Below are 27,770 nucleotides of genomic sequence, written 5' to 3'. Positions count from 1 at the left end.
AAGCATGGTAAATATCTCATTCTGGACATAACCTGATGTTCCTTATTTTGGACCATACTGGAGAATGTGCCATACTTTTAGAGTTGTGAAATATTCCCACTATTTCCCAATGATTTGTGAACTCAGTTCTCATGATTTGAGAGACTGGAGGCTGGTAGTGTAGCACCTGAATAAGAACCTTCTGTTCATATAAAGTAGGAGGGTTAAAAATATGAGCACAAGGAGATGGAGTTCATGGTACAGGTGACAGATCAAAGGAGTTATAGATGGAGGCATAGACCTTAGAGGTAGTCCTAATGGGGAACAGCTGCATCCACCAAAGCCCTTATGTCTATTACGCCTACTTCATTTTTTTCCCTCCTGGGATGGGCTGCCCATGGGTCCCTCACAGATTTATGTAGGTATTACACTACTGATACAAGATTGTTGGGCACTTATCATCTGAGAGACTTGCCTAAGGTCACAAGGCAAGTATATGTCAGAGTAAACCCAGGTCTCCCTGTTTTTGAGGCTGGTTTGCCATGTTTCTGTTCTCATCTGTAGAATGGGGATAATAATAGTATGGACTTCACATGGTTGTTGTTAGGATCAGATGAAATAATGTAAAATGTATCGCAAACCTTAGATCCCCCTAATAGATATTAGCTATTATTATTATTGGAAGGGAGACTATCCTATGTGAGAGTTCCTCAGTAGAGAGGGCATTGTGACCCCCTCTCCCCTCTACTTAATGGGTCAAGAAAGCTACAGGTCAGAGGAAACAGCCTGGAATTGGCAAACCACCTTCATGCTCCTGAATTAGTGGGCACCTTCCAGTGACTGATAGTGTCCCATCATGCCCAGCCTGCAAAGCTCATGCCTGAGCAGCCTTTCTTGAGGAGGTAAAGGGTAATTACTATCACTTTAAGGGACTATAAACAGTGCTCTTAATAGCACTAGAGAGTTGTTCAGCAACAACTAATCTAGAGGTACTCAGAAGGAGAGTGAGGAAGTATCCCTGCAGAACTGGGGACAAAGACAATGTGGCTGGTGCAGGGATGGGGAACCTGCGGCTTTGAGGCCACATGTGGCCCTCTAGGTCCTCAAGTGTGGTCCTTTGACTGAATCCAAACTTTATACAACAAATCCCCTTAATAAAAGGATTTGTTCTGTAGAACTTGGACTCAGTCAAAAGGCTGCACCTGAGAACCTAGAAAGTCACAGTTTCCCCACCCTTGGACTAGAGCCTCTCACGCATCTGTGAATTATGGTGAACTTTGCACTGAACCCTGAACCTCTCTGTTCTTCCTGAAACAGACCCTTCTGTCTGACTGCCAGACCTCTTTTCTTCTCTTGTTCCTTGAACTCTGCTTCTGGTTCATGCTTCTGACCTGGACCCCACCTTCTCCTTCCTGCTGATTTCTTGCTTTGTTTTGGACTAATCAGTGCTCTTCTGATGGGGAACCTCTCGGTAGTGGCCTTTCTCTGTTCTCCGTCTGTGGAAATCTTTGTCCAAGACATGGACAAAGGTTAGTCTCTTTCCTTGGTCCCACCCAGGGGTGAAACTGTGGGCAATGGTCCAGCATGTTGACTAGTAGCTGACTAGATTTCCAGGATTCTGAGTGGAAGGTATGAGACCTTAGGAATGAAACTCCCAAAGGAACTTGGGTCTTTTGTCCCACTGGAGTTTCTGGCAGTGTGGTACAGTGGATAGAGCATTGGCTCTGGAGTCAGAGGATTCTGGAATCAGGTTCAACTTCTGACTGACATTTATGTTCCAGATTACTGTGAATAAGTAAGTTGGCCTCAGTTTCTTCACCTGTAAAAAGAGAGGGTGGAACTAAATGGCCTCTCAAGTTCCTCCCAGCTAGGCAGTTATGATCCCTACATACTCTGTGACTGCAAAGAGATAATATCCCTTATTCCAGTTATAGAATATGAGCTCCCTGAATCATTACAAGCATATAAGGAGAGCTAGACCTCCGAGGCCATCCTGGCCAAGGAAAGCATTTGAGCAGAATATTCCCAGGGTTCTGAAAAGAGAAACAAAGTGATTTCTTCACAGAACCCTATGGGTATTTTGCATAAAACAGGATAGGAATTAATCATCATCATTATTGTCTTGTTGTTTATTTCCCACTTGGTATCATCCTGGTTTTAAAAATGATGCTAACCATGAAGGTCTAAACTGAAGAGGAAGGAGGAGTGTGGCCAAATTTCAAAGGAAAAACAGAAAATTGTAAGGACCAAAGAACCTGAGGGTTTAAAGCCCCAGAAAACAATGAGTTTATTTCAGCAGGCGGACTGGGAAAGAGCTTTGCCCAGGTTCCTGGGAGGGGCTGGTTTTTTCACAAAGTAGATCTGATTTTTCTGTCTTGAGCATCAGGAGTGCTCAAAAGGGCTGTATTATCCTTGGCACAGAAAGGTATGAATCTGCAATAACCAGTGTGTCTACGTCCATGAACTGACTCTGTATCCTAGGAACAGGAATGAGCCTTGATCAACACAGATGTGTGCTCTTTGAAACCAGCTGACTATTTGACAAAGTGGTTTGAGAAACCAGAAACTCACTCTCCTCTCTCTCCCTCCCTCTCTCTCGCTCTCTCTTCCTCTTTCTCTTCCTCTCTTCCTCTCTCTCTCTCTCTCTCTCTCTCTCTCTCTCTCTCTCTCTCTCTCTCTCTCTCTCTCTCTCTCTCTCTCTCTTTTTCTCTCTCTTTCTGTTCCCCCCTCCCTCTCCGTCTCCCTCCCTCCCCCCACCCCCCTGTAAGGTAGTTTTCCTGAAGGATGGGGAGGAGGAAGGACAATGCCCCTAGGCCACTTCATTCAAACAAAGAAGTGCCCAGTGCACACTCATGAGAAAATGGAGGAAAGTAGTCCCTCTCTAAGGGATGGAGAAAAGACATGGGTCAGAATGGGGCTGAGTTCTCAGAGGGATAGAACTCCTGAGGCAGAGCGGCTTGGGGATGGAACCATGGGACCAAATGACATACAGAGTTAGGCAGGCTGAGCTCAGTAGGGTTAACAACAGGTAGCCTGGTTACCAACTGGCAACCAAAATGAGACAAGCACTTTCCCAAATCTTGGGTACATAGACAGTGAGCCAAGAGGCCAGGGGCTCCAGGGAATTTTCTAGGGTCAGACCCTAGGGGTCCTAAGCATTTTGGATGTCTTAGTTCTCCCTAGGTTCAGGCTCAGGTGGGAAGCCTGAATAGGGCCTTAATAGGTAGCTAGACCTAGGAATAACTTAGTTGTCCAAAAACTAAGGTGCACTCGATTTGTGCCATGGCCAGCTTCATTTTTGTTTGTTTAATATATTTGCGTTGATTCTGTCTCTCCAACTAGATTGTAAGAGCTTGCTAGCATGCGTGTGTGTGAGCTTAGAGAGGGCAATATTTCTCTTTGTTTTTAATTATTCCCTCTCCTACTTTGTACACCAAAATTCTGAGCATCCTGGGGAAAGCCTTACTGCCCAGGGGAACCTCAGCTGGACTCAGACATGCAAATACTTTAGGATGGGTGCACTGCCCACCACATCCTTTTTCTGGCGATGCTGATACAGTAGCACATGCTATGTAAGGCTGCCTGAGATGAAAGTTTGGGTGTTTTTAAGAGCTGAGTGCTTCTTGGAGAGACTTTGATTTGCCAAGAGACAATCACTGCCATGTCCCCAAGCTACAGAATCAGAACCAGCAGAATTGGCTCTATGTACACAACAACTGGGATTTTCAAAGTAGCCCATATCACTGTAATGTGTGTTAGTGATTCTAGTGGGATAATTGAAACAGAACAATTCCCTAATAATTACCCAGGTATCATCACTGCAGTTGGTAAGTAAAGTTGCTGGTCCATGAATACTGCCTCCCTTGGGCACTTTTTCCATTTGTCTCTTGTCATAAGCTGTCTACCATTCCCTGCTGTGGTGTGCCTCTGAGGCAGGAACTCAGCATGTACCGGCTGAATGGTGAGATGCAGAGGAGACAATGTGAATTGCCTCTGGTTACCCACTAGCAGCCTGATAGGCTGTTAAGGATGCTCCCTCACTGCTCCTCAGTCCCTCCTGATCAGCCTCAGCATCCACGAGTGCTGCTCACCTGCCCTGAGTGCTCCCCACATGGTACCTACGGTCCTGACAAATGCAATGATGGTTTCCAAAGTAGGTCTGAGGCAAAAGTTGAAAATTATGGGAGTTTTGCATATTTCCCTCCCCCACTGTCCTCATTCTTCTCTGCAGTCTCTTAGTCTCATTCCTCTTCTGCTTCATGGGGACAATCTACTCCCTCATCTTAAAACATAAAGTAAGCTAAAGGTCATGGTGTTTTGTAGTCAGTGCATACATTTGCTGTAAATGGTTCCCAGGGAACTGTCGCAACGGTATGTCTGGATCAAGTCAGCAGTGAAGTATCTCAGCATTGATTGCCTTTTGTGGAAAAGATACTGGAGTAGCTGGCCATTTCCTTCTCCAGATATTTTTAAAGATGAGGAAACAGGCAAATACGGGAAAGTGATTTGCCCAGGGTCACCCAGCTTGTAAGTGTATGAGGCCAGCGTTGAACTTAGGGAGATCAGTCTTCCTGACTGCAGGTCTGGCACTCTAGCCACTGTGCCTCCTAACTGCCCAGGCTTCCTATAGAAGGAGGGATTTTAGCTGGGACTTATAGGAAACACTGGAAGCCAGGAGAAAGAGATATCCTTGGTCTCTTTTGCATTGTGCACAGCGCATCTTGTATCTTGAGTGGGGTAAAGATATGTAGAACTGAGAGCATTATCCAGTAAGAGAACACAGATTATTCCTGGTTCGTGTTTTTGGAAATCGAATGCAAAGAGAGTCAGCATGGAATGGTGAACAAATGATCTGCATTAGAATCAGGGAAACATACTAGCTGTTTGATGATGAGCAAGCCACTTAACATCTGCTTGTCTCAGTTTCCTCATCCATAAAAATGCAACTACATGGCATAATGGGTAGAGTGCTGGATCTGGAGTTAGGAAGCTCTGAGTTCAAATTCAGCCTCAGATACTTACTTGTTATATGACCTGGGGCAAGTCTTTTAACTTGTATTTGCCTCAATTTCCTCATCTGTGAAAACGGAGAAAATTATAGTACCTACATCCTAAGGTTTCTGGGATGAGAAGACATTTCTAAAGCACTTTAAAAAACTTAATGTGATATATAAATGCTAGTTATTATCAACTATTAATCTCTCAATACTACAAACAACACTAATTGCTAATCTGAATCACTGGATGTCCTCAAGACATCTTAAACTCAACATGTCCCAAACTGACCTCATTATCTTTCCTCTGACCCTATCACCCTTTCCAAACTCCTGTTACAGTCCAGAGCACTACCATTTGCCCAGTCACGTTGACGCACAATGTCAACGCCATCCTTGACTTCTTATGCTCATCCCTCCATATCCAACCTGTTGCCAAAGGTCTGTCAATTTCACTTTCATAATGTCTCTCAAATATTTCCCCTCCTGTCCTCTGACATTGCCACTATCCTGGTGCCTGGACTATTCCAATAGCCTGTCCGTGGTGCTGCCTGTCTCAAGTCTCTCCCCACTCTAGCCCATCCCCTGCTCAGCTGTCAGTGATCTTCATAAAGCACAAGTCTGAGCATGCCACCCTCCTCCCCCTACTCAATAAACTCCAGTAGCTTCATTATCGCCTTCAGGATCAAATATAAAATTCTCTGGCATTCAAAGTTCTTTATAGCCTTTCTAGTCTTCTTGTGCCTTTATATTTTACTTGCTCTCCCTCCCCTCACCCCATATTTCCTGATTAGTCCCCTCATTGTTCCTAGCCCATCTGACACCAGACATTTTCACTGATGGGCCCCCATACCTGGAATGCTCTTGTTATCTCTGTCTCCTGGCTTCTAGTGTTTCCCATAACTCCCTCCTTCTATAGGAAGCCTGGGCAGTTAGGTGGCACAAAGACTAGAATGCCAGGTCAGCAGTCAGGAAGACTCATTTTCCTGAGTTCAAATCTGGCCTCACACACTTACTAGCTGGGTGACCTTGGGCAAGTTACTTTACCCTATTTGCCTCTGTTTCCTCATTTCTAAAAAGATCAGGAGAAGGAAATGGCCATCTACTCTAATGGGTAGTGATAGAGATGCAGGAAGGAAGGAAGATAGGAAGGAAGAGAGAAAGAAGGAAAGAAAGAGAAAAAGAAAGAAAAATTCACCAAAAGGAAAATACAGGAAGTTCAGTCCAACCTGGCCTACAGGGCCAGACCCTTGTCTGTCCATGCTGGCTCTTTGGGGCTCCTGATCCTCCCTTCTCTCACCCTTGGCATTGCAGATGAGGAGGTGGGTATGATAGACACAGTGCGACAACAGTAACATAAGTTCTTGGCTTATGCCACAGGATTTTCAGGCTTGCAAGGAGGTGTGGTGGACGTATCAAGGTGGATGGAGGACACCATCAGAGAAAAGTAGTACATTATCAATGAAACCAGAATGTTGTTCCAGATAAATAAAAACCTTATGGATTCAGAACTGATTAAGCAATGTATAGATGAATGCACAGCCAGAATTGAAATGGGATTGCATTATCAGATAATGTATTCAGGGCCAATTCATTCACCTCCAATAGCCATCACTCCCCTGCAAAATCATGGCCTTCAAAACCAGGGAAAGCTAAGGAAACTTCCAGACCATTATATCTCAAGTCTCATGATGAAGTTTCTTAATCCAAGAAATAGGTTCTCTGTATGAACTATGAACCAGGCAGAGCCGGAGTCCAAAGCAAATGATGACTCTTTCCTCCATGACTTAAGCCCAGTCAGAGGTAGGAAGGACAAAGAATACAGAGTCTTTGCAATAACTTCTCTTAAACACTCAAAGATTTGGGTCCCTAACTTCTAAATTAACACTAATTTATATTTCCTTGAATTTGTCAGGGGCCTTGTCTTGCTACTAGAGAGGAAGCCGCTAACTCCCAAATATCCTTCCTAATCATGATCTTAGTAAGTAGCATCTTGGATGAAAGTCTCAAGCAAAAATGAAACAATATACACAGAGGAGGCCATGGCAATATCAGAGCAGTTTCTTTTGGAAATTCTTAAAATAACCATAAAAACCAGATACTAGCCTCAGACTTGTAAATCTGTATCCTTAATTTGTTTTAAGTCATGAATATATTTAAAATAAAACCTTTTATGTTTTAGTTGTTCTACTGTTTTTTTTGACTCTCTTTTCTCCTCCAAGATATACTTCTCATTAGTATTCAAGCAGACTATTTTCTCCTTTACCACTGTAGCAGAGTTCATTTTACACATTCTAGTCCCATCACCCCCTTAACTGCTAGTGGAAGATGTCATAATATCACAGGGAAATTCTGGGGAGAAAAGAAAGATTATTCCAAATTTTCAGGAACTGATATGGTATTTTTAATTCTGTCCATCAAAATGCATGCAACATACAAACAAATTCTAAAAGCTATGACTTAATTCTGGTCTCAAAGCCCCACTGCCAACATATTACAATTGGTAAAAATAATCACTGTTTCTAATGCAGAACAAAATTGGGATCTCACAAGCAGGAGACTATGCCTCATAAATTACAAGGCTGATTGTAAAATTATGTACAAATAAGAAGGGAAAATCTAGATCAAAAGCAGAAGGGACTGTGCCTTTGTGATAATAAGCCACGGGAAAATCCCACTGATAGTCACCGTACACCAGGGTTGTCTTTCATGTTCAGAGATGATCAAAATCTTCAATAAAAATTGTTTATGAAAAAAATACAGGAGACAAGCAAATAGGGCAATTTTGTAACTGCCATGGAAAACTGAATATATACTTTAAAAACAATCCCTAGATCCTCTTAACAAGGATGACAGTTTATTGTCTGAAGCAGTATCACTGCAGATCAGTTGTTAAATTTGGGTCAGTTTTACAAAGTCTATTCTCGCCTTTTTTGTTGTCTGTCCTCTCCATATACCTTCAAAAATAGTAAGGAATACAAACAATGAGTACTAGTAGTATTTAAATTTCTCACTAATAAGATATTTGACATTCTCACCCCCCAGTTTTGCTTTAGCATTAGGCTTTATTATTGGCACAATAGATGTAGCCAGCTGGGCACAAGTAACTAGTTGAAGGATACCTCGTTAAGCTCTTCATTTATTCCACTCTCCCTTCTTCCCACAACAGCAGATTCCTGGTTTTCAAGTGAATTGGTAAAATGATGGGATGTCTGGAATGACATTCGCTCCCCATTATAAGATTAGAGAATGGCCTGGGAATTTTGTTGATAATTTCTGATAGATGACAAGTAGCAACTTCTATTTCCCACACACAATGTTGTTTCCAACAGTATCAACTAGGAGGGCAGGGGAGTCAACGCAGGGCAGGGGAGAAGGGGTACACTTTATGGTTGTTGTTCAGTCATTTCAGTTGTGTCTGACTTTCTGTCTGACTCTTTGTGACCCCATTTGGGGTTTTCTTGGCAAAGATACTAGAATGGTTTGCCACTTCCTTCTCCAGCACATTTTACAGATGAGGAAACTGAGGGAAACAGGGTTATGTACTTGCCCAGGGTCACACAGCTAGTAAGTATGTAAGACCAGATTTGAACTCAGAAAAATGAGTCTTCCTGACTCCAGGCCCAGTGCTCTATCCATGGTGCCAGTTAGTAATTCCTTCTTTATAATAGATTTATCAGTTTTTCTTTCAATATGATAGGTTGCGTACCTCTTTTATCACTTTTCCAGTGATAGACTTCTGTCTCTGGCCAGCTTACCTTCTGTCTCCATTGGTCTCCAAGCAGGGTTTCATTTATAATGGGGCTTCCATTATTATACTAGCTTGACTAGATGCCTTGCTTGGAAATTTGCAAGTTCCAGCAAAAAGGCCCCAGTGCAAACAGAAGTTACCATACCTGTTGTCTGCCAAAGGATCTCAGGCAGAATTTAATTATCACCTGCTTTGTACTTCTTACCTTTTTCTCCTTTCTCACTGATAGACTTTAGATACTATAACTTATGTCACAAAACATTGCATGTTTAAAAGGTCATAACTTTTCTTTGAGCAGTTAGGTGAATCCATCGTCTTAGAGATGTGATGTGTATGTAGTCTCTGAGGGGCTGTTCAATGTGCCCTATTAGTTCACTAGATTGGATGTGCTATGCCATGGGCAGGTGAATTTTTCCTACTGGTGGTGAATAGAATGGTCTTCAAAGTATAAGACCCTAGGGACAGCTACATGGTTCAGTGGAGAAAACACCCACCTGAGTTTGAATCTAGCCTCAGACACGTTTACTAGCTCTATGACCCTGGACAAGTCACTAGACCCTGATTACCTCTCAAAATTAAACAGCAACAACCTTTGATATCCTAATTCTCAGAAGTAAAATAGAGAGACCATGGAACACAAAATTTTCTTTGCTAAATGGGAGCAGCTTTGGTAGTATAGGGATAGATATCAGTCATCTTGGTCATAGCCATAAGGATGACACTGAACCTCTGAGTGAGAACTAGGCTATGATGATTTCCAGTGTTACTGCTGCCAAGGGGTGGTCGAGAGTCATTGTAAGAAGTTTGTGGGTTTTCCCTGGCATCTTTGGTCTGAAAGTCTACCTCATAGAGCTGAGCACACTGAAATCCTGGGGATGAAGTTGAAGTCACAGCCTGCAAACTGAGGAGCCACTATAGATCTTTTCATCAATGTCAGGATACGAAATATCCTGTGCCTTAGACCATGTTGATCTTGGTCATATTTGGGGCGCAGGTGGGGAAGAACAGTTTCTCCTTGGAACCAAACCGGGAGACCTTGACTTTAGTCTCATAGCTTTCACTCCTTTCCTTCCTTCCTTCCTTCCTTCCTTCCTTCCTTCCTTCCTTCCTTCCTTCCTTCCTTCCTTCCTTCCTTCCTTCCTTCCTTCCTCAAAGCAGTGAATCTTTTAATCCTAACCCCAGGTGCAGAAGCACTTCTTTGCTTCCTGAACTGTCTTGATACTCTGGGTTCAGATCCGTTGTGCCTCATCACTAATTATCTAGTATCTCTTTTTCTCTTATCACTGCTGCAGATGGATATCTACCTTTGGCATTAGCACCTTATTCCTTTTATTTTTCTTGGCCTCCAAGCATTCTGTAATCCCAAGAATGATATTTTTGTAGTTTGTTTGCAAGGGAAAAGAATGCTCACAAATTTTAATTTTTTAAAGTAACATGCCAGAGTAAGGTAAAAAAGTAAAAATGGAAGAAAGTGATCCACTCTCAGACTGGATGGTTCTTAACTGCTAGAGTACTCTCTCTCTCTAGTTCCCATTTCCTAAGACTATCTTACAGCAGATTGGGATGGTGGGAGCAGAAAGTGGCAGCAGTTTAACTGTTCCACTGTGTAGGGTCTGTACAGATGTCCCTATCTGAGGGAGTTGATAAGGAAGGGAGCCACTGACTTGCAGATCCACAGAGTCAGGACAGACTACAGGTATGTGGGAAAAGGTAGTGGATGTGAAACCAGCAATAATGTGCTTGGGGTAAGCTGTGTGTTACCTCATAGGGAGAGGATGGAGGGAAAGCCAGGAAGGAAGAGAGAAGACAGAAGTGGGGTGGCACATGGCTATGCTTGGATTTGTAGGTCCTTCCACTGTATGGTTATTTTAGTTACTTTTTTCTTTTGCTCATTACAAGTCATTCCCTGACTACTTCCTAAAGAGACTTATTCACTCAATGGGCATTACCACCCTCTAAGTGAATACCTGAAAAGGCCAAAGTCCCCCACTGTATCCTGGGCCATCTCCAGTCATGCTGATGAATATCTGGTCACTGGATCCAGATGGCTCAGGAGGAGAAAGTGAGGCTGGTGACCTTGCACAGCCTCACTCAAAACAAAGTCTAGTGCAAATCATTTCATCATTTCTCTGATGTCACGGTCTTCTTCGAAAACTAAGGATGAACACAACAACATTGTGCTACACAGTCATGGGATGTTCTTTTGTTCAGGCTTGTGGCTTGGTCATTCAAGTATTCTCCTGTAAGTTCTCAAGTGTGGAACAATGATTAGATTCTGTCTAGTACGACTTAAATAATGAGTGACGTGCAAGGGACTTGACTTCGTGTTTCTGAAGGAGATTCTGGGTAAAGGGATGGACCTGAGGGCTTGGGCAGGGTTATATCAATCTAGTACTGACATTGTGTTGGTCAGTCTAGTACAGGCATTGCTGACTAGTCCTCTTATCTAGGCTGCTCCATAGGGGTCAGATGTCTTCCAGACATTCGGGGGAAACTAAGGAAAGCCCATGTTTCTTTCTTGGCCAGGACCAGCTCATCTTAGGATCAAATGGTTGGTCAAATTAACAAATTATTTGTCATGGACCCACTATGCTCCAATTCCTGTGCTAGGCTCTGGGGATACTTAGATAAAAAATTAAACACAATCTGTTTACATTCTATCAAGACAACCAACATATACATACTCATACATAGATACAAAATATGTACTCTATACAATATGTAATTTTGGGGAGGTGAAGTAGACTAGGGTGGGAGAGATATTAGCAGATAGGAGGAAATCTGGAGAGGGCTCATGGAGGAGTTCCATCTCTGATGTTGAAAAAGAAAAGGATTATTTCTCTTTCCACTGGGGAGAAGGATGTTAGAAGGCATTGGAGAAGGATATGGTCAAAAGATTAGGAAGCTGCAGGGCTGAGGGAGAGAGAGAAAGGAATCTGTATTTTCATTTCCATGAGATTATTTCCAAAGTTCTCATCTCACGGAAGCAGCTATAGAAGGGAGGGAGGGAGAGAAGAAGGGAGAGAGAGAGACAGAGGAGAGGAGAGGGGGGCGGGGAGAGAGAGAGAGAGAGAGAGAGAGAGAGAGAGAGAGAGAGAGAGAGAGAGAGAGAGAGAGAGAGAAATAATTTGGATGTGCCAGGAAATAGTCAGATTTTGGGGGGTATGACAAAAGGTCACAGGATCATAGATATAGTATTGAAAGGTACCTTAGAGGTCATCTGGTCTAACTTCTTCATTTTACATGTGAGGAAACTGAGACCCAAGGAAGTTAAATGACTTGCCCAAGGTAACACAAGTAGCAAATGATAGACATGACCTTTGAACCCTTGTCCTCTGACTTGGAATTGATCACTCTTTCTATTATACCATACTGCTTCTTATGACATGTCTTTGTGTAGAAAGCATGAAATACTTATCTTACCTATCTCAGAGGATTATTGTTGAGAAAAGATCTCGGAAGACTTTCAAGTACCATTACAAATGTCAGTTGTTATTAATAAAGCATGGCTGAAGATTTATGCATTGTTGTACATGAAAAGATACAACGATTGCTAAGTGGGAACCAGGGAAGCAGGTTATAGTCTTGGGTTTGGATCTTGTACTGTCTGGTCATCGTGGTGTAAAAGTGTGTGCACTCAAGTATTCATCTTGGCTGGGATTGTGTCCTTGGTGCTCTAGTCTGCCCATAAAGCATATGCCAATGTGGAGTAAGCCATGATGACAGCTCTAAAATTAGATTCTGTCTGCTATAGCATATATAGTCTATATAGTTTCCTCATCTGTAAAACAAGGTAGATGGACTAAAGGACCTCAAAGGTCCCTTCTGGCTAAAAATCTGAGTCATGAGAAAAGTAGGTACTGAGCAGCAAGAGTGAACCACGTACCAAAGGATGGCAGATTGCACAATGTGACCATCCCAATGCAGGCAGTTCACTTCTGGGGTCAATGGTAAAATTTTGTTTCGTTTTTAAAGCCCTTCATAGCCTGGACCCCTCCTACTTTTTCAGTCTCCTTTCAACTTATTTCCATATACTTTGTGATCCAGTGACATTGGCTTCCTTGCTATTTCTCAGACATGACATTCATTTTTCCTGCCTGTCCCCCATGCTTAGAATCCTTTCTCATCTGACGTCTCAGACTTATTTCAATCCCAACTAAAATCTCATCTTCTACAAGATGATGTTAGTACCTTCTCTCTGTTGATTATCTCCAGTTCATCCCATCTATATCTTGTTTGTACAGTTTTTTGGCACATTGTCTTCCACTTTGGGGTCAGTCAGGTGGTGCAGTGGATAGAGTGCTGGTACTGAAGTCAAGAAAGACTCATCTTCCTGACTGTGTGACCTTCCTAGCTGTGTGACCCTGGGCAAGTCACTTAACCCTCAGTTTCTTCATCTATAAAATGGGCTGGAGAAGGACATGGCAAACCACTCCAGTATCTTTGCCAAGAAAACTCCAAATGGGGTCAAGAAGAATCAGACATGACTGAAAAATAATTGAAAATAGCAAACTCCTACAATAGACTGTGGGCTCTTTAAGAATAGGGAGTGTTTTTTGCCTTACGTTGTGTCCCCAGTTCTTAGCACAGTGCCTGGCACACAGTGGATACTTAAAATGCATGTTGACTTAAGAAATGAGAACCAATATATATTTGGAGTTGGCATCATGTATATTTGAATATTTAATATATGACCATATTTATATATTTTGGGGGATGATATAGATTAGGCTACATGGTCACTGAGATTCTTTTCACCTGGAAATTCTGTGATTCTCTGGGAAGAATCTTGGTTTAATTCAGCTGGCTTTGATTCCAGTTTACTGGTTGGCATGAGAGGCAGGGGGTAGGGAAGGTGTGGTCTTGAGACCACATGTCTCAAGTGTGGCTTTTTGACAGAGTCCAAACTTTATAGAACAAATTCTTTTATGAAGGGGATTTGTTCTGTGAAGTTTGGATTCAGTCAAAAGTCTGCACTTGAGGACCTATAGAGGCTGCTGCAGGTTGCCCATTCCTGGATAGGGTTATTTTGGACAATCATAGTTTGGCCCATGGGTATTTACTTTTCTCATGGCTCATAGATTTTTATCTGAAAGAGACCATAGAGAAAATATAGTTCAACTCTTTTATTTTTCAGATGGGGAAACTGAGGCCCAGAAAAGTTAAATGTCTCGCCTAAGGTCACAGAGATGATAAATGTCATAGCCAGGGCACAAACCTAAATTTTCCGACTCCAGATCTAGCATGTTTGAGAGAACCTCCAAGATGGAGAGGTTATTATGTACTGATGACAGAGGAAGGGTCTATCTCAGACACAACGTCATCTTCCATCCCATGACAATTTTGGGATTTCCCTCAGTTGGGTGCACTGCATTAGGCTCATTTGCCCATTCCACAATGCCAGGCTCACTCTCAATCTGTCAGGAAGCTCCTTAATTGCTGGTAGGAAACCAGTTTTCTTGGGAACAATATGTGTGAATCTTTTTATATGGAGATGTGTGAAGCGAATTGAAAGTGTTGCAAATTATCCCGAAAGAGGCTGGTTTTTTTTTTTTTTAATTTAACACGCTGCTATTTGAAGACGTGTCATCGAGTTGCATGAACCACATGAGTGAACTGCAGACAGCATTGATGTGCCCTGTTCAAACTCTCTCAGGGGCAATGTGTGCCGTGAGCCCAGACAGAGAGCTCAGTAATGTCAGCTGGTGATGGGTAGGAGACGGCTCAGGGCTAATTTGTTGGTCCTCTAAACTCCTTAACCGCACCTTCTGGATTTCTTTCCTGAATTGATTTAATAGAATAATAGTTGGAAGGGACCTCAGACAAGAATCCCTTCCACTGCGTCCCCAACAAATGGTCATCAGGCTCCCCTTGCAGAAATCCATGTTCATTCTCTATAGACTGTGGCAAACTCAAGATATTTAGGAATAGCCTCTAATTGTTAGGAAGTTTTCCCTGCTACTATTGCTGCTTCTGATTCTATCTTCTCCCACATAAAAGCCCTTCAAAGACAGATACCTTGTCTCTTTTCTTTTCTCAAGGATAAATGTAGCTCCTTCAGTGCTTTTTGTATGGCAAATCTGAGAAAGATCCAGAGAAAACTCAAGGACAAATCTGGGAGGGGGAATTGTGGCAAAACTGGACAAAGCCAGGGCAGTGATAGGATGACCCTTGGGGTAAAACTGGGCCAAAAGTGAAAGGGTAAGCATGACAGTGGAAAGAGCATTGGATTCAGCACCAGAAATCTTAGGTTCAAGACAGTTCTATTACTACTTACTGTGTGACTGTGAGAAAATTACATAACATTGCTGAATGTCTCTTTCTTCAAGTGTAACATGAAGATCATAATACTTGAGCTACCTCAGAAGTGTTGTGAGTGAAATACTTGGTGAAGCATAAAGTGTTATGTAAGTGTGAACTATAATAAGAAAAATTTGGAGTAACTTTGGGAATTCAGGATAGGGATTATATCTCTGCACTGGTTTGGAAAGCTGATGCTTAGAACTATAAGAATTTTTTTTTTTTTTGTAGCTGGAATGTGCTACATGAAATATGATTGGGGAAGCTACATGGAAAGTTCCCTCAAATCAACTTTTTAAAACAAATTAAATTGGGGAAGAAAGACAAAGACTTCTGAATATTTTGTTTCAGGGGGACGGTGGGGGAAGAGGGGAGAGGTCAGCTGGCATCTAGGGAAAGGAAGTGATGCCATCTTTTAGCTTCCTATTTAAATTCATCTTCCCAACCTGTTGCTAAGCTTAATGATTTCCTCACTGTTAAGGTAGTGTAAAAGTGCTATTAGTACCCTTTAAATTTCTATACCCTTGTTCAGAGTCCCAGCTGCCACTCTCTAGTTACAATTCTACTAGTGTCATAAGAAGAACCCCAATCTGAGAGTGTTGCAAAGATGGCAATGGGTAATAAAATCCCAGCACATTCAAAAGGTTATTTCAGCTTTATCCCAGTCCTACTCTGGGCTTTTTTTCTACTCTGCCAGTCCTTCTCTACTCCATTTAGGGACCTTTTGCATTTCCAATTTTTTTTCCTTCAGAATGTGAATGAGGGTCCCAGAAACAGTAATATGGGAGGGGATGGTTAATGAGGTAGAGTTATGGAGGAAAAGTGAAGGGACTTCATTGCTTTAACAACTTTTAGTATTAACTTTTAATAACTTCCTTAAGAAACCCATCTGAAACAGATAAGAAGACAGAAGTGGGGAAACAGAAGTGGGGATGCAGACTCCTGGATCTTCTCAGACAAATGAGACAGCTCTGCTTTAATTCTCTGAGGGCTCTGCTGAGTTCAAAGGGGGAAGTCTAAAAGGAGAGTTCTAGGAGAAGCTGTTCAAGAAGTCATCTAGAGATCCATTCATGTGGGGTCATGGCTAGCCTGGGGTTTCTTTGGTCTGATGTAACATCAGTAAGGCTGAAGGTGAGGACTTCAGTTTAATTTGGGGACTGACTCATGATCACTGGGGCTTGAAGACATCTGATGTTAACAACAGAGAAGCTGGTTCACAAGCAGGGCGAGTATGGGCTTGGTGCCAATCTCTCTTCTTGCTCATGGAGGTGGAGACTTTTTATCTCTGAAAAAGAAGCTTGGAAGGAGGGGAAACTATGAGTCTAAGTTGGACATCTATAGATACCCTAGCTACATTCCACTTTTGGTCTCAACTGCATCAGTTTGAGGGGAAGCTAGGTGGTGCTGGTCCTGCAATCAGGAAGCCTCATCATCCTGAGTTCAAGTCTGGCCTCAGCCACTTACTAGTTGGATGACCCTGGGCATGTCACTTCATGCTATTTGCCTCAGTTTCCTCATCTGTAAAATGAGCCGGAGAAGGAAATGGCAAACCACTCCAGTATCTTTGCCAAGAAAACCCTAAATGGGGTCATGAAGAGTCAGATATGATTGAAAAGACTGAACAGCAACAGCCTCAGTTTGTCCAGTATCACCAAGAGGTGTTATTCATATTGATACTTCAAAATAAAAGAAAAAAACAAGTTTCAAGCTATTAACTTCAATATTCTAAGGACCAGAAGGTGGGGCTGGTTCTCTACATATACATCTCTTGGTGTCTACCTCTGTTTCTATTAATATTCCTCTCACTCTAATTCCCCATAGGATTTAGATCTCAGAAATCAACTAATCCAAAACCCCTATATTCTCATCTTATAGATGAGAAAGGTAAAGACTAGTGTGGTAGAAAGCTAGAAACGGTTCAACTATGGGGCCTAGATGTGGCCCATGTGTCCTTTATCTGAGGACCTCGCTAGTAGAAGAGACTCAGTACCAGAAAGTTGACTACCAGGCAATTATGGTTTTTGTCGTTGTTTTTGGTCTGCTATAACTCAAGAGAATTGCCTTCTAAAGCACAGAGGAGTTTGGATCATGATGGCTAGTGTGCTCACACTAATGAAACAATGGGTCTTTTGAAGTATTTGAAAAGAATTACCTTCCTAAAATTATAAAGCAATGAAATATTATATATTGGTTTTACAGTCATTTTTTCTGTCATGTCCAACTCTTTGTGACCCCATTTGGGGTATTTTTTGACAAAGATATTGGAGTGATTTGCCATTTCCTTTTCCAGCTCATTTTACAGATATGGAAACTGAGGCAAACAGGGTTAAGTGACTTGCCCAGGATCACAGAGCTAGTTAAGTGTCTGAGGCCAGGTTTGGACTCAAGTCTTCCTGGTCCAGCACTCTATGCACCATGGTGTCAACTAGCAGGCATTTATTATTTACCTTGTTCTAACAAGCAAAACTAAACACAAACAAAAAGTTAAATAGCTTTATGTGCAGTCCATCGCTGATTCCTCTATGTGGGTCAGAGACTCTCATCTTTGACTCCAGACCCCTCTGATGCTGATTTGTGTGACCTCAGGCAAATCACTTAACTTCCCTGGGTTGGAACTGCCTCATCTATAAAATAAAAGGGTTGAGCTAGATGCTCTTTGAGATTCCAGCCAGCTTTAGCACTATGACTCTATGCTCTTATGAATAGATTGTAAAGATGGCACAGACTAGAGTCCCTAAGGAAGCTCTTATGGATTGACCTTGTGGCCTATCTTCATAATAACCTGAAAGGGCCTTTGATATCCATTAGGGTATGTCCCATTTTTCTTAATCTATCTTTTGAACATTATAAACCTTATAGAAAAGGTCCAGTGATCTCCTGAGTCCCTTGCTCCCTGGCTCCCAGCCCCTAACCTGGTGGGATTCTGAATAGGGCGAACAAAAGAGGTGAAATTCTCCTTCAGTTTAATTTCCCTCAGAAAATGAGACATATGGGCCTTAACTTGTTATGTAAATGGGGCAATTTTTCACTTAAAAACATCTGAAAACAAGCTTGAGTGACTTCCAGAATCACAGATTCACAGAAAGACCGGGATGAGATGGTAATGATTTAATTGATGGCTGAACGTGTAGATAAAACGAACATACCAATTTTTTTCAGTAATTACATCTTTTCAAGGAGCTCCAGGCTGCTCTAATTACTAAGACCTAAATTATAAACCAACTATAGTTTCAAACAAAGTGTATGGCAGCTTCTGGATGCTCATCTTTGAAAGGAAAGTAGACAAAACCATGAGAGCAGCCCAGCTCGTTTAAACTCCCTGCAACTTCCTGCCTCCCTCTTTTCTGCCTCTGTCCCTATCTCTCTCTATCCATCTGTTTCTCTCTGTCTGTCCCTCACTCTCCCCCTTCTCTCTCTTTCTCTTACACACACGCACGCACACGCACACATGCACACACACAAATGATAAACATAAGAAAGAATTCAAGAAACCTAGGCGGGAATACTACCATGGTGGTGTGTCTGCACACACCCTGGGCACTGCTGCTTCAACATAGCATTCCTTTGACCTAGAACGGTGGTAAGGAACTGTAATGTTAATGGGATGTAATATCTTCCCCGACTCTTAATAGGCCTCACATGGAACCCATTAAGGGAAGCTTACTTAGGGGAAGCTTGCTTGTAGAAGGCTTTCACACCTTTTGCTACTTTCTAATTAGGTACTGAGTCACAAGGCTTGTGATGCTTTCTGGCTCTGAGAAGTGTATATACACTCTGAGGTGAGGTTTTGCTTTGGGGGCTCTCATGCGAAGGCTCTCGTGATTCCTTGATGGAGATGTTCAGAGCTCCCCAGATGCTCAGATGTAAAGGCTTTTTCATCCAGGGATGTACGTAAAGTGCATAGCAATTTTGCTTTGATACATGCAGTAGGGCCTCATCTGTTGCTCTTTATTTCTCTGCTTATATTTTCTGTTTGTATTTTCTCTGAAGTTCAGGGTGCTGACTTTCCCCCTCAACTAGTGAATGTAATTAAAAAAGATTGTTGACCCTTTAAACAGCTATCTTTTCTAGTAAAGCAGAACTAAGAACTTATGCTATCAGCCATCCTGGATAGGCCAGTGTGGTTGCGTTTACAGGAATCTATGGTCTCGAGGCCACATGTAGCCCTCTAGGTCCTCAAGGGCAGCCTTTCAGTCAAAGAGCCACACTTGAGGACTTAGAAGGCCACATGGGGCTTCAAGGCAGCAGGTTCCTTACCCCTGACCTAGAATGTCTTTTCTCTGATCAAAGTAAAACCCCTTCTGTGTGCCTCACGTCATATCTCAACTCCATCAAGACTTTTCTGATCACATTAGGACATACTAATATCTCATTCCTTTAACTCCTGTAGCATTGTTTTTCTTGCGACACTCAACAAACATTGAACATAAAAGAATCGTTTTGTTCAGTCGACAGTTTATGCAGTTAGCCCTTTCGTAAGACCTTCTGTTCAAATGTCTCTAGTGATGAGTCTCTCACCTATTTGCAAGACAGTCCGTTCCAAGATTGGACAACTCAAATTTTTAGAACATTCTTTCCTACATTAAACTTAGTCTAAGGTCTGTTTCTGGTTGCCAAACAGAAGAAATACAGCCCTGATTCTTCAAGGCTAATTTTTGAGATACTTGAAGATGACAGTCATGTAACTTTTTCTATAGTTCCCCCTTTCTTGGGTACTCACCACATAAAGGAGGACTTACAAGTAAGCTGTGTTTAAAATCTTTTTTATTCATTTTTTTGTAATTTGGATGTTTGGACTTTGGGACATATTTTCACAAATAGATGATATTCTATATGTGCTGGGGATGGAAGCTCAATTCCATGTGGACAGTCTCGGGTGGGTAAAGGTGGGAACTTCTAAATCTTAGAGTTCTCATGAGGCCCCCCATAAAACACCAGGGAATCGAGGAGTGAGACCAAGCAATCTCGTGTATTTCCGCCTCTTCCCGTGAGAAACGTGATGGGAGGAGCATCCCCCTCGAGACTGTCCCTGATCTGGGCACACCTATTGTTATCTAACAGGCACGGTATTCAGGTGCAAACTACGCGGCCGGAGAGCTTAATTAGGGTCAGGAAAGCCTGAAGGCGCTCTTAGCGCGGAGGGGCCCTGACAGGACAGAAGGCTCCGTTTTTCCTCTCTTCGCTCTCCCCTCCCCCTCTCTCCCCACTTACACTTCTACTTCCAATCTCTTACCGTAAGATCTTGCCTCCTTGGGAGATTTCTCTCTCCCTCCTAAGGAAGAGCTCCCCCTGCACATTTAACCAGGACCCTCAATAAAGCCTAACCCTTGTTCCACTCCGGAAAGTCTCTTCTCTCATACGTTTATCCGGTTTGGCCAACCGAAGACCTGGGACAGGTAAGGTAAGACTCGGGTAGCCCTCAGGCCTCTAGGCCTGGCATATATGGGAAATAGATTTCATGTTAGGCTACAGAAGTCTAATTATTCCATAGTTCAATGGAAATATTGTACCTTTATAATGATAACATTATAGAGAAAACCAATTTTGAGGCTTTAGAACTTTGATCAATACAAGTGATAAACCACAAGTACAAAAAATGAGGATAAAATATGCTATCTTCCTAGTGACAGAAAGGCAAGGCACTTAAAATGCAGAGAGAGAGAGACATACATTTTTTGACATGCCCAATATTAGATTTTGTTTTGCCAGAATATACTATTAGGTATTTAGGGCTTTTTTTATCTTTCTTTCAAAAAAATTGCTTAATGAGGAGGAGGGTGAATAGTGGAAAGGATAGATTAATAAACAATAAAAAATTTTAATATGGCAAATACTACAAAAATGAAATCCTATAATGAAAAATACTAGCAAATGATACTATTGCAATGTTTGTAATGAAAAAAAATAAGAAACTGAGAAAATTTTTTATTTGTCTCCAGTGAGTACTTGTACAAAGTCAAGTTTTACTGGAGGAGGTCAAAAGTTAAATGGAGTTTCTGAAGGCAATCAGAGTCATGTTTTCAGCAGGAGGAGCAGCCCACCTCCTCATTAATATGTCCACCCCCTCATTAATTGTTCACCAGTCAGGGTTGATTTCACGTCAGGGGCTCTTTCTGATTTGTTATATACCAGTATTGGCATCTCTGTTAGCTAACCTTTCTTTTGTGTCAGGCTTGTTTCCCATTTAAATTGCAAATTCTTCTAACTCTGGGACTTTATGCTTCTTCCAAAGCATATATATTTAAAAGGAACAGGAAGTTGTACATAATAGAATTGCAGTTTTATGTGCAATCATATTTTTAATTATACAACGTTATGGAAATGCTTATTTTACTCCATAAATTAAAATAAAATAGATTAAAACACTGGGGATCTAAAGCAAAAATGGGAAAGCAGGTCTTCAGATACAATGATATTGACAGAGGAAAAGTGCTTAGGGCCAAATGATGCATGTCCCTTCAGAAGACAGAATGAGCACATGCTAGGTTTCTTAAAACAGCTATGCTGTTGAATTTACTTTTGGGCTATCTGCTGTACCATATCTTTGAATAGGGGCAGCTAGGTGGTGCAGTGAATAGAGCACCAGTGCAGGAGTCAGGAGGGACCTGAGTTCAAATCTCACCTTAGACACTTGACACTCACTAGCTGTGTGATCTTGGGCAAGTCACTTAACCCCAATTGCCTTATCCTGGGTCATCTCCAGTCATCCTGATGAATATTTGGTCACTAGATTCAGAAGGAGGAAGCATTCTGGAGGAGCAGTGAGGCTGGTGACCTGCACAGCCCTCCCTCACTCAAAACAAAGTCAAGTGCAAGTCATGTCATTATTTCTCTGATGGCATGGTCTTATTTGGCAATGAAGGACACACACACACACACACACACACACACACACACACACACACACACACACACACACACACACATGACCAGTCTCTCCCTCAAGTTTTAATCCCTGATCATTCATTGCCTCTTTGACATTTGAGTCCCAGAGATATCTCAAACTAAGCATATTTAAAAGAGTACTCATTATCACAACTCTCTCCCTTTTCCAAACTTCTCTACTTTTGTCAAAGGCATCGCCACCATCTTTCAATCTACCACATTTGTTACCTGGGCACAATCTTCACTTCTCACTCTTTTTCTGACTAGTCTAACCCTAACATAGACATTGTTCTTGACTCCTCACTGTCTCTCATAACACATTTTCAATTCAGTGCCAAACCTTGCCACTTCTACCTTTGTGACATCTCTCCCTTCTAATTCCTTGCTTTAACTCACACAGCTTATCACCACTCATCAGAATGATGGCACTAGCCTCCCTGTCTCAAGTCTGTCACCACTACAATCCATACTGCACATGGCTGCCAAAGGTATTTTCTTTAAGTGGCTATCTAATCATCTGATCATCCCTTACTCAGTCTACTCCAGTGGCTTCCTGTTCCTTCTAGGATAAAATAGAAATTCCTCTATTTAGTTTTTAAAGTCCTACATGACCTTGGTCCTAACCTATCTTTCCAATGTCATTGGTTATTAGTCCTTCATCCGTATTCTAACCAAAGAACTTTCTCTGTCCTTCACAGATGATATTTCATTTTCCATCTTTATGCCTTTGTACTGGTCATCTCATACTTGGAATATACTCTCTCCATGCTCCTGCCTCATAGAGGCTCTGTCTTTCTTTCTGCATGAAACGTTTTTTTTTTTAATCATTGTGTTAAATTTAACAGACACTTTTTTTTTAATAGCTGGCATAAAAATTTATTTTTTATTAATTTATTTGTTTTCAGTTTTCTACAATCACTTCCATAAGTCTGAATCCTGCAACTGGTAGTGCCCAAACGTCCTTTTATTTATTATTTAATTTCATTCAATTATTTATTTAATTACTTTGTAGTTATTCACTTCATATCTATGCTGCATAAACATATACGTATGTATTGTCTCCCCCCTTAAAACATAAGCTTCTTGTAAGTAGAGAATTTTTCATTTCTTTGTATTTGTTTATACAGAATCTAACATATAGTAGATGCTCAGTAAATGTTTGTTGGTTCACACACACACACACACACACACACACACACACACACACACACCCCTATATCCACCCCCACCCCCACATCCATCACAAAGAAACATAAAGGCAAAAAAGTCATCATACTCTTCAAAGTGATTCTGTTTTGCCAGAAAGAGATTTGACCAGGCTCTTGCCCTACCTACCCTTCTTACCCAATAAACAAACAAATCAGCTCCACAATTAGCTCTAGAGTACCAGACACACAACATAGAATTCTGGGATTTCCCTGCTTTTGCGTGCTCCCTGCAGCCATCCTTAGAGCTGCAGACAGTCTAGTTCCTTTATTAGAGCCGTCACCAAAAGCTGTGGCCTCTCTGCCCTATAGAAGGCAGATACCTTCCTTTCCGGTCTGTAGTAACAACAGTCCCGTATCGAGTGGTGGAGAGCTGAGATACTGATATTGTAATACTTCAAAGCAAGGGCTCCTTACCTGTGGTCCACATTCTCTTAAGGGGCCCATGGACAGATTTCATGAGGTCCGTGAACTTCGAGAGCGAAATATTTTAATAACTATATTTCAATATAATTTGTTTCCTGCATAATTCTGTGTCTATGCTTACGTCATAGGATTTTGTATGACACTAATACAATGGAAAGTACCTGGATCAAAGGAAGTCCTTAATATTTTATTTTTCTGTTAGGTTAAATGGTTTTTGTAGTTAATTAATAAACAATATCCTTATCCTCTCTATAGCTCTCAGTCAATCCTGTTACTGTCAAGATGAGCTTTGCGCTGGAAAATTGTTTATGTATTTTCTTCAAGGATGTTTTTGCATCAGATACCACCTAAGCAGACCACTCTTATAAAGATAGAGAAGAAAAATTGGTACAAATCCTCAACTTTTTTCTTCTGAAAACACAAATTTTCTCCCAGTGATCGCTATGTGACTCTTTTTATGGATCTTGGAACACCATAATCTGAAGAATTGAAGTTGCAGGTGATCTCAAGGCCATTAAAGAGATGAAGAAATATATAATCAAAAGAGGAGGCAGAATGACCACCTTGGGTTGATAAATGGATTGCCTGAGTGTATTTGTGAAACAAAAAAAGAGGAACGTTTCCAGTGTACTGGTAGAGAATTTTTGGGAATACATGAACAAGAACCACAGAGGATAAGCAGGTGAAGGGGGGTTGTCATCTGCACTAATCAAGGAAATATAGATGATCACAGATTCATTGAAGTGCAAGAAAACTAGGCACATGAGTTGGTGTTGTAGTGCCACCATGTTCTATATCATTTCCTTTTGGTAAGAGTACTCTCTGTAATTTGTTCCAGTCAGTCAGTCAAAAAGCACTTATTAAACACCTACTATGTGTTGAATGCTGGTGATACAAAGAAACATAAAAGACTGCCCTCAAAGAGCTCTCAGTTTAATTCCATTTTGGTGAATCTTTTCCTCTTTGAAAAATCTTGAAAATCAATTCCTGAGTGCATTTAAAATTGCGCAAGCTTTAATATAGATGGCTCAGCATACAGTAGGTGCTCAGTAAAGACTTATTGAAGCAGTGGATGAATAAATGAAGTTTGTATTTCCTTTAGTCTACAAGAATCCCATTGTTTCTGGTAAACATTTCTCTTTTTATAAGGTTGCAATAAGTTTGAAACCAAGTACTGATAGCTCAGGGAGCATAGCATGTAATTCATGCCAATTTAGTTCTCTGTTCTTATCTCTATCACACAGAGAGAGACTGATCTGGGTTTCCTCAGAATTAGGATTTGGAGGGATAGGAAGAAAAAATTATAATGGCCTTTTATGTTTTGTGGTTTGGAGGTCAGAGCCCTACTAATTTCGACTCCACTACCCCATGATTTTTTAAAAAATAAGAAACCAATTTAGAACAATGTTGAGCTACCCAGTGCTGCTTTCAGTCACTTTAAATTAGTATTTTGCAGGCACCATGCAGATAGACTGGGCAGTATATATTGCTTTTTAAATCCCTGCTTTTCTGAGGTCTTCATACATCTCTCCCTTAGCATGCCACCCTTGGCATAGTATAATGGAAAGTGTGCTAGGTTTGCTCCTAGAGGACCTGGGGTGGAATCTTACTTCTTCTGTTTGCCAGGTGTATTATGTTGGTCAAGTCACTTCCTTCAGTTTTTGCATCTATAAAATCAAGGCGTTGGGACCTCCAAGCCCTTGGGAAGTTTTATAAGCCCACTCACTGGATCACTCTTTCGGTTCTCAGCCAGACTAAGCAAGCAATCTATCTTATCTGTGTAATAGTTAGTACCATCAAGTTGAGTCAAGTGAAAAAATCATTGACTATTGGCCCACTATATGTCCAGAAATATGCTTGATAATGGAAATAATATACTCTTGCCCCTCAAGAAAATTACAATTGGGTGGGAAATATAGGAGTAATTAACAGCAACATTTTTCTTTCCCCTTGAAATTACTTTGAATATATTTTGTATTTTGGAGAAGGCAGTGTGATATACTGATAGTGTGCCAGCTTTGGAAATAGGAAGACCTGAGTTCAAGCCCTGCTTCTGATATATAGCAGTTGTGTGACCTTGGGCAAGTCATATACCCTTTTAGTACCATACTCTCTAAGATCATAAGTTATAGAAATGGTGCCAGTCTACCTTTGTAGGGAGTTACCTATCCTCGTAAAACACAGGTGAAATCCTCATGTGCCTCCTCCATCATATCTTTTGGTCTTGTACACATTACTTTCCTCAGTAGAATACAAATTCTTTGAGAACAGTGGATAGAGCAAGGATTGTTTTGTTGTGTTTGTCCTTCGTTGAGAAGAAGACCACGCCATCAGAGAAATAATGACATGACTTGCACTTGACTTTGTTCTGAGTGAGGGAAGGCTGTGCAGGTCACCAGCCTCACTTCTCCTCCAGAGCCATCTGAACCCAGTGACCAGATACTCATCAGGGTGACCCTAAGGGCTCTTCTGGACCCTCCTAGCTTTAGAGTCATTATCAGTAGTAACTGTTGCTCTTTCCCTCCCTACCTGATGTCTTTCTTTTTCTGGCCCTCATTAAAGGGACCATATCCTGGCTACTTCTTAAAGAGGCCCATTCAATGAATGGGTGTTGCCTCACTCTAAGTGAGTACCTGCAAAGACCTCTGCCTAAAGGGCTCAAGGTCTCCCAGTGCATCCTGGGTCATCTCCAGTCATCCTAGAACAAGGAACTTGGAGTTAGAAAGGCATGAGTTCAAATCTAGCTATAGACACTTACTAGCTGTGTGACACTTGGCAAATTACTTAGCTTCTGTCTCAGTTTCTACATCTATAAAGTGGAGACCTAAATAGCATCTAACTCCCAAGGTTGTTGTGTGGATAAAATAAAATAATATTTGTGAAGGACTTTGCAGACTTTAAAGTGCTTTAGAAAGGCTGTTATCATTATTAATTTTTGATGTCTTTAGCTTTTAGCAAAGGACATAAGAAATCTTTGTGAAACAAATGAAAGAGAGCATATGCGACTGGGCTTTTGGAACAGACCCCCTCCCCAGCCAGAGGGAAAGATGTCTCTGTTACATATAGATGACAGTATTTAATTTTTAGCCAGACAAGGTAATTTGATGCTGCTTTCAGAAAGCAGGAAATCAGATTTCATCAGCCATTCTCCAGCTCTAGGGCTCAGGATGATCTCTATCCTCTTCATTTATCCAATTGGAGATACCAGGAAAGAATAAAAACCTCCCCTGGACATCCTGGGCTTTGCCTAATTCCAAATTGGTGAAGTGTGTGACCTGGAGCCTGATCCCTACAAGAGGCCTCTATGCACAGCCAGCTCACGCTGGAGAGACAGCTGGGACCAGAGATTGCCTCCCTGGTATCCATTCAATCAGGTTTATGATGATCTTTTAATGTTTTTATGTTTAATTCTCACTCAATTTGAACAGTGACCTCTCTGAACCACAGAATTATCTGGGTCGCACCATTTTTGTATCTGAAAATCCATGGGTGGGTTGATGGGAGGAGGTACTAGAAGAGCTGATCACATCCTTTGGTTCTGTTATGTGTGTGTTTGTTTTCAATTAAAGCTAGGGTCCTGCTAGTTCCCATGACAGGGCTCAGCAGGGCCAAAGACTGCAATGTGAAGAACCCACTTCCCTAAATTAGAGGCCCTAGTCCCTTTCTATTAGAGTCACAGCTGTGGCTGGAACAGGAGGGCGATAATAAGTGAGCTGATTACTTGAAAGTGACTGTGCCTTGCCTATAGCCCTGTGAGAGCTTTGATAAATTCGAATACTGCTTGGCAGGCTCAGTGTGACCTGACATTTTCTTCCCCCAAAGATTTGGGGCCTCCACTTCAGGCTAATTGGTTTTTTGTCAAGAGATTAGGTGGACTTAATTGAAAAAGGTTGAGCTGATCTGCCAACATTCATATGGCCTTAGACCCAGAGGAGAGCCTATCGAATACCACTCTTCTAACTGGCTGACAGCTTAAAAAAAAAAGTGTGTGTGTGTGGGGGTGTGTGTGTGGGGGTGTGTGTGTGTATGTATAAAAGAGGCTAGAATTTGTTCTATTTTACAATGGCATGTTCTATGGATTTTTGTTTTAAGAAGGAGATTACATTTTGGGGTCAGTCTAAAAATTACCCTTTTTTTGTTCCATGGACCTCTTTCTGAGTTTGGTGAAACCTATGGACCCATTTGCAGAATAATGACATAGGGATGGGTGAAGAGCTTCCAGAGCTGATC

At 41.6% G+C, this 27,770-nt stretch overlaps 1 protein-coding gene and 1 pseudogene across 1 annotated transcript in view; one reads left to right on the top strand and one right to left on the bottom strand.

Annotated features, from left to right (window-relative positions):
• The window catches only part of SYT9 (synaptotagmin 9), a 215,630-nt gene that overhangs the window by 7,314 nt on the left and 180,546 nt on the right, over nt 1–27,770 (bottom strand). The window lies entirely within an intron of this gene.
• On the top strand, nt 1,857–6,678 carry LOC140510836 (LYR motif-containing protein 1-like; annotated as a pseudogene).

The sequence above is a fragment of the Notamacropus eugenii genome, chromosome 6, assembly GCF_028372415.1.
Source record: "Notamacropus eugenii isolate mMacEug1 chromosome 6, mMacEug1.pri_v2, whole genome shotgun sequence".
Classification (NCBI taxonomy): Eukaryota; Metazoa; Chordata; class Mammalia; order Diprotodontia; family Macropodidae; genus Notamacropus; species Notamacropus eugenii.
Note: the sequence above shows the minus strand (reverse complement) of the source record. Positions and strands in the feature narration are given on the sequence as shown.